The 7,478-nt window shown below is 48.8% G+C and overlaps 1 long non-coding RNA gene across 1 annotated transcript; it reads left to right on the top strand.

Moving 5' to 3' along the window:
• The first annotated feature begins 6 nt into the window (after nt 1–6).
• LOC109378506 (uncharacterized) lies at nt 7–6,499 on the top strand. Its single transcript, XR_002123002.1, has 4 exons — nt 7–121; nt 3,578–3,679; nt 5,740–5,788; nt 6,025–6,499. It is a non-coding gene; the product is annotated as an uncharacterized LOC109378506 (long non-coding RNA).
• Nucleotides 6,500–7,478: the final 979 nt, after the last annotated feature.

Here is a 7,478-nt window from a genome sequence, read left to right as displayed (position 1 = left end):
CGCCCCCCGGCGCGCGGGCGTCCTGGAGAGGGGCGCTGCCGGGCCTGGCAGAGGGCGCGGGGTGCAGGCGGGGACCCCGGGCACCCCGCCCTCTTCATCCCCCACTCGGCGCTCCTGTTCGGTAGGCTTTCCCCTTTGCCCGGACCCGCGTGGAAATAGGGGTCCAGCCAGGGCACCCCAGCCCCCCCTTTCCCGGGACTTGGATTTAAAGGGACAAGAACTGCGTAATGGGAGGGTGCCAGCACCCAGGGCGCTCTCTGCCCATCCCGGGAACCGCGGGGTGAAACCCGGCAGAGCAGGCCTGGGGCGGTCCGGGGGCGCCACTCCCCGACTCCGCGCCTCGTCCCTCCAGCCTCGCTCCTATCCGTGACTCCTGCCCCTGGTTTGACTGGAGAGGCTCTTGGCAAACCACAGGTGGTTTTTCCTATGACAAATAATCCGTCCTTTTTCCTTACAGGCAGTTTGGGTCCAAATGTGGGCGGGAAGGGGGCGCTTGCCTCCGAAAACATATCCCCTCCCCATAAATTATAAGAATGTCCGGCCACACGTATATATCTTGGAATAAAGACACCCCAATTCCGTCACTCCCCTGCACCCTGGCCAACAGGTAGCCCCTCACTCCGGGAGTGGTCGCTCTCTAGGAGAGCAAAGTGGGATCACCACTCGGGTGTTACCAGTCTCTCTCCACACATATTCCCACTCCCACCCCCTGCACTCCCAAGAGATGGTGTCTGATTCCTGGATCCGAGTATCCTGGGACCAATTTAAAATGCATTTCCTGGACCATACATCCGCAGGCAGGAGATCCCGCGTTCCCAGCTCTTGAGGAGCGTGTGCGGCAAATGGCTGACTGCACAGGGTCCGGACTAATTGGAGTGCGGGCTGGTGACGCGGGACTGCATTGAGCCAGGAATTGCAAGCCAGGCGAAGGAGCCTGAGATTTAGCACTGCTGAAGAAGTGCAATTGAAACCTCCAATTAGCCAGGGGCCCTGCTCAGCCTTCTCTTGCCTGCGTTGTTCCCACCTTTGGCTCAACAGGCCCTCGCAGGAAAAATAGCCCCTCTTCCGACCGCAGAGCTCAACTCAACTTCTAGTCTTGCCCTGAGCACCCAAGCCCCCTCCCTAAAGAGTCACTAGCCTGGAGTGCAGTCACCTCCCCCCACCCCCCCACCCCCAGGAGGGTCGTTTAGGGAGTTTGCAGTGATTTGCAGTTACAATGATTCAATGCACCTTCTTGTCCCTGTCTCCCTGTGCTCATCTGGAAGGCTTCTCTAAATGCCTGAGGGTGGAATTGTTGGGTCAAGCACATCTTTGGACTTTACAGAACTTGCTCCCCAGAACCCCTGGAGCATTTCCTTCTCACCCTTCTCACCCTTCTCTACTTCCTGATAGGCACTTGGTATGATCAGACTTCCTATTCGGTTTCCATTTATTTTATTTTGTCACCAGTCTAAATGAGTATGAAATAGCATCCCCTGGCCGTTTGGTGTAAATAAAAAATTACATATGGTGAATGAGTAGGCAAAAGGGCTGCAGATTTTTCTCACAAGATTCAGGTTCAAATCCTGCCTCGAGGGCTGGGCAGCTGTGTGGCTTTGGGCAGTGGCTTGATATCTCTGAGCTCAGTTTTCTCATCTGTATGATGGGGATCATAATAGTTCCCATAAGGCTGCCATGAGAATTCAAGGAGCTGGCACCCAACACATGGTAAGCGCTGAAGAAGTGGGAAGCGGTGGTGTTATTAGGAGACTAGCGCCGCCCCCCACCCCCCAGCAAAGGTCATGTGTTTCCATGTGGGATACCCAGCCTTCAGGCTGCTCTTCCCAAAACTGTTGACATAAAATCGCGTTTCTCTTGTACACACTGCACTTTATTTCTTCCATTTTATTTCCAACCCATTTTTTGCTGATTCAGCAGCCCTTCCTCACAAGAGCAGAGGGATTGCAACTGAGATCTTGTTGGAAAATGGTGATTGGTTCCAAGCAATTACTGGTCAGCACCTTCTACCTCTGGGTAATGCATACCCTTCCCCCTGGCAATTCCAACACACCTCTCACCCTCCCACCACCGACTCTCCCTTCTCTCTCCTGCACAGTCAGATTAGCTCTAGCAGTGACAGACTCTACTGTCTGAAATGCAGATAGAAGAGGCATTTGATTTGTGCAATTTGGAAATCGTTCTCCCATAAAGTGGGACTGGAGGTATTGATTTCATTTTGGAGGAAACTCTCCAAGGCTATAAACATAGTACCACCCAGCAATTTAAAAACTGAAAACCAAGGAGAAAAACGTAAAGCTGTATCACCATGCAGAATTTTATGGCTGTGTGCACCAGGTTCTGGAGTGAACACCTTTCATTAGATCTCATGGGCACTCCTCAGGTGACCTGGGCTTACATACCATCCTTTCGTAAAGATCAGTGGAGATCTTTCGTAAAGATCACCTGGAGCCTGTCTCAGTGAAGTGTCTGGCCAAAGGGAAAATAATGACCGAGGAGAATTCCAGCCCAGGGGAGCTGGTTTTCCAGCCTGTGACCTTTCTGGCCTCCAGGCATTGCACTCCCCATCCCTTGCCTGCTCCCTCTTAGGTAACTGTGACTGGGAAGTTTTCGAGTTCCAGCTCCAGAAAGGCTTCCTGGTTTCCCTGTATAGAGAACTACCCCCCTTTCATCGCCACAGAAGCCTGTCTGTTTCCTTCAGAGAAGTGAACTACAAACTACAGTTACCCGTTTCTCTTCTTGTCCATGCCTGTGTTTACCCCGACACTGAGATGGCTGCGTCAAGACCTCCCATCCTGGGGGCTCTCCTGAGAGGTGGGCTGGCTCGTGAGTGTAGCAGAAGGGACATCATGTGACTTTGAAGGTTAGGGGGTAAACAGTGACACAGCTTCTGCCTCATGGTCTCAGGATGCTAGAGCTTGGCACCGAATCACCATGATCTTAGGAAGCCCAAGCGGCCCGTGGAGAGGCGCATAGGGCAGAAACAGGCCTCCAGCTGGACTCCCAGCCAGCCCAGCACCAATTGACAGCCATGTGAATGTACCATCTTGAACTCAAATTCTCCAGCTCAGTTGGGCCCCCCCCTGTCGATGCCACATGGAGCAGAGGCCCCACCCATGGGAGCTTTCCCCACCACAACTTGTCACAATATAAATTTCTGAACAAAATGAGTGATTGTTGTTATGTTAAGCTAGGAGTCATACAAACTACAGTTCAGGGGCCAAATCTGGCCCGCTGCCTGTTTTTACAAGTAAAGTTTTATTGGAACACAACCACCCTCATTCATTTACATATGCCTATGGCTGCTTTCCCACCACAATGGCAGAGTTGAGTCACCGCAACAGAGACTGTATGGCCCATAAAGCCTAAGATATTTACCACCTTGTTCTTTACAGAAAAAATTTGCCAAGTCCTGTGTATGAGTCTGCTCAGGCTGCCCTCGCAAAATGCCATAGCCTGGGCTGTGGGTGTGTGGCTTAAACAGGGGGATTTATTTTCTCACAGTTCTGGAGGCTAGAAGTCTGAGATAAGGGTGCCAACATGGTTATGTTCTAATGAGGACCCTCTTCTTGGCTTACAGATGGCTGCCTTCTCACTTCGTCCTCATCTTTGGGAGAGACAAGAAAGGGATGGAGAGAGAAAGAGATCAAGTGAACAAGTATGGGAGATCAAGAGAGCTCTGGTGGGTTTTTTTTCTTATAAGGACACTAATTCTATGGGATCGGGCCCCACCCTGAAGACCTTATTTAACCTTAATTACTTCCTTACTCCATATATAGCCACAGTGGGGTTAGGGCTTCAATATATTCATTTGAAGGGAACACATTCAGTCCATGAGACCCTGCTTTAAGCCACCGAGTTTTGGGATGGTTTGTTACACAGCAGTAGTAACCAGAACAGACTGTAAGCTTCGTGCTGATGGAAGCACATCTGTGTTGTTCACTTTCAGCGTAAGATACACACTGGTGGCACAAATTACCAACCCAAGAGTTAAGTGGTGGTACGTAGCGTGGTGACAGGAAAAACACCCTTCAGGCATTGGGGGTTATGGGCTCCGGTCTTGGTTCTCACACTAACTTGTGTGCAACAAGTCTCCCAGCTTCCCGAGGCCCAGCGTCTTCACCTATAAACTGGGAAACTAGATGGTTTCCCTGGTCCCTCAGTTCTGTGATTCTAGAATTTTACTCAGCACGCATCACCACTCTTCCTGTAGTCCAGTGTGACCCCCTCATTGCTGCATGGTGGGTTAGGTTATTTACTGTCTCTTGTGCTGCAGTACTCATCAGGACTGTGGGGGTGGCATGCATGGGGTTGTTGAGGGGATAACTCCCTCAGAGGGGTTATCTTCCTGGGGTCACCCCGGACCATCTTCTAGGGTTTGTTGGCTCAGCCCTGTGACACCCCAAAACTGGTCCCCTTACGCGCACTCATGCAAATGTGGGAGGCTGACCTGGCTCCAGCACTTGGAGCAGTTGTTAGAAAGGGCGTCTGCTATCTCATCCATGCAGTCCCCTTAGCTGCCTGGGTTTAAAAACTGGCTCAGTCGCTTAGGTGCTGGGAGCCCATTATGGGATCTCTCTGTGCCTTGTTGTTCATCTTTGGAGTGGCACCAACACTTGTTGCTACTTCATAGGGTTGGGCGAAGAGTAACCAACTCAACACAGGTAGCTAAGGTGTTTGGTAGTCCCTACCACCTCGCTGGTCCTCAGTAACTCACAGTTGTTGTTATTATTATCCTTCCCTCTCCAGTGGTGGTTGTTCCCAAGAATGAAGATGGTCATCTGGTACAGGTGCTGCCTGTGCTCAGGGGATGCTGGAGGTGCCCTGTGTCCTCTCTCCCCCATTCTCTCCTAACAGCACTGCTCATTTTCTTATTGTAACCCTCCACCGGTCCAGACTCAGCCCCCAGGGAGGAGACGACCATTGCTTGGAGGCGCTTATAAGGATCTAAACCTTGAGATTGTCCCGGGGCTCTTGATTCATCCCCAAACCAGAGGCAGAGAAAGAGGCCAGCCCCGGGTGGGAGCAAAACGAGGAGTCAAATTATTGGATTTGTTGGCCGGTTTCTCTGTGCCTGACCTTGAGTATCTGATTTCATCTAAATCCTGGCATCTAAATCCAGTCCTTTGGAGTCTGGACTGCGAGCATCCCTTCCTTCTTAAAGATGGGTAAACTGAGGCTCAGGCAGGTGAAGTGAATGGCCCAAGGCCACAGACAGCTAGCAAGAGTCAGCACCAGGGCTTGACCCCAAAAAGGCAAGGAGAACTTTGAGGGGAGTCTCACTCCTGGGCTGCTCTCCACTGCCAGAGCCCTGCTTTCAGGGCAGAAACACTTTGCTTTGATTAATTGCCGACCAGCCACAAGGTGCAAGTTCTGCTAAGGAGGAAAGGTGAGAAACCTTAATCTGAGTTTTGAAATTGACTCTAAGCCCACATCTTAGTTCCAGGAAACGCTAGCAGTTTCAAAGTGGCTAAAAGGAGTGCCGACTGTGTACCAGGTACTTTCTCAGTATTTTCCAGTGGTTAATTCATGTATTCCTCCTACCAACTCCAAGATGTGGTTCCTAGAGGATGTTATTATCCCCATGTTATGGATGAGAAAACTGAGGTAGAGAGCTCTTAGTAGTAGGGATGACTTGCTTACGATAGGCAAGTAAATTCTTAAGGAAATGGTTCTGCAACCTTGATAATCCAAGTTCAAGTGTTCCCAGACTCATCCACTCTGTTTTTTCTTCTCCACCAGGAGTGCCAGGAACCCCCCCATTCCTGACCATCCTTCATAAGGACAGCCAGTGAGTGCCTGCTGTGAGCTGGGCTCAGTGGGTACCCTGAAATCCCTCCCCCTCCAAGCCACCTAGGGTGGGTGGGTGCCACATTGTGAACCAGGAACCAGAGCCTTGGGCAAATGAGCTAACCTGCCAGTACGTGGCAGTGTAAATTCGAAGCAGTCATGTGGTCACCCCTTTCTGCCCTGCTGTCCTGCAAGGAACCCTCCATCCTCATCCCTAAACTACTTTCTCCAACTCAGCCACTGGAATCGTGACATCGGGAGGTAGCAGCAATAACAGCAGTCACAGAACGCTGCCATCACAGCCACCACTCTGCTCGGCCAGATGCCCACCCCTCGAAGGCAACAAGTGCAATGGCAATAATCGCACCATCTGGTTCAAAATATAAAACGTTCCCCTGGTGCACCTCCCATCACTGTTTATGCCACACACTGCAGGGAACAGCTATGCTGACTTGTGTCACCATAAATTAGTTCTGCCTTATCCTTGAACCTCATATAAATGCAATCCTACACGTGTGTCTGGCTCCTTGCGTTCAACATTACTTCTCAGATCCATCTGACTTGTTATGTATGATATAACGGCACTTTGCTATTTTTGGTGCTATATAGTATTTCGTTGCATGAATATACTATAATGTATTTATCTATTCTCCTGTTGGTAAACATGTGCGTTGTTTCTGGTTTGGGATTATTTTGAATAAAGCTGGTTATTTTCAACAGTTGTTTTGAGTAAAACTCGTGTATGTTACTTCTAGGAGTGAACTTACTGGGACCTAGGGTAGTAAATATATATATATATATATATATTTTTTTTTTGGAGAACAGCTATGGTCATTGGTTACACATTGCTTTCATGCTGTAATGGCATAGTTGACTCTTTTAAGGAGGGCGCAGCTCACAGTGGCCCATGGGGGATTGAACCGGCAATCTGGTGTTATCAGCATGACACTCTAACCAACTGGGCCAACCAGTCAAAGTGTAGTAAATATTAACATGTAGTTTTCCTAAAGTGGTTGAGTCAATTTGCATTCCCCCAGCAGAGGGTGAGAGTTCTAGTTGCTCCACATCCTCACCAGCACTTGGTAATGTCAGTCTTTCTAATTTTAATCAATCTAATGGATGTGTAATGATATCTTGTTGTGAATTTACATTTCTTAGATAAACATTTTGTAAATTAATTGGGTGTATTATTTTTACTTGTATTTCGTTATTTAATTTTTTATTTTTGATGTTTCTATCTATTATTATTTATGTGTTGTATCTGTTTTTACAGTTTCCTTCTGAGACTATCATATGCAATGGATTTTATACTTAGATTGCTAATATAAAGTTTTCTTTGAAAATAGATATATCCAAGTTTATAAAAAAGGGTAGGGGGATACATTTAAAGAAAAATATTATGCAACTCATAGGCCAGCAGGGATGAGAACGTGGCAATTTATTGGAAGAGACAGGGACCTCTCTGGTCTCAAGAATGGAGGTAAAAGCAGGCTCTGGACAGCAATTAAGAATTGGAAAGTCAGAACTCAAGTCCTCCCTTTTCCTGGGCCCCACTGTCTCTCATCTGGCCTATCTGCACTATGTTTCTGCTCTCCATAGATCAATTTTCTCTGCCACAATCTGCTCTTTCTATACCTCTCAGTCCAACACCCTGACAATCAATAACCTGGACTCTGTGGATCCTGATTCCC

Source organism: Hipposideros armiger, unplaced genomic scaffold, assembly GCF_001890085.2.
Source record: "Hipposideros armiger isolate ML-2016 unplaced genomic scaffold, ASM189008v1 scaffold_19, whole genome shotgun sequence".
Classification (NCBI taxonomy): Eukaryota; Metazoa; Chordata; class Mammalia; order Chiroptera; family Hipposideridae; genus Hipposideros; species Hipposideros armiger.
Note: the sequence above shows the minus strand (reverse complement) of the source record. Positions and strands in the feature narration are given on the sequence as shown.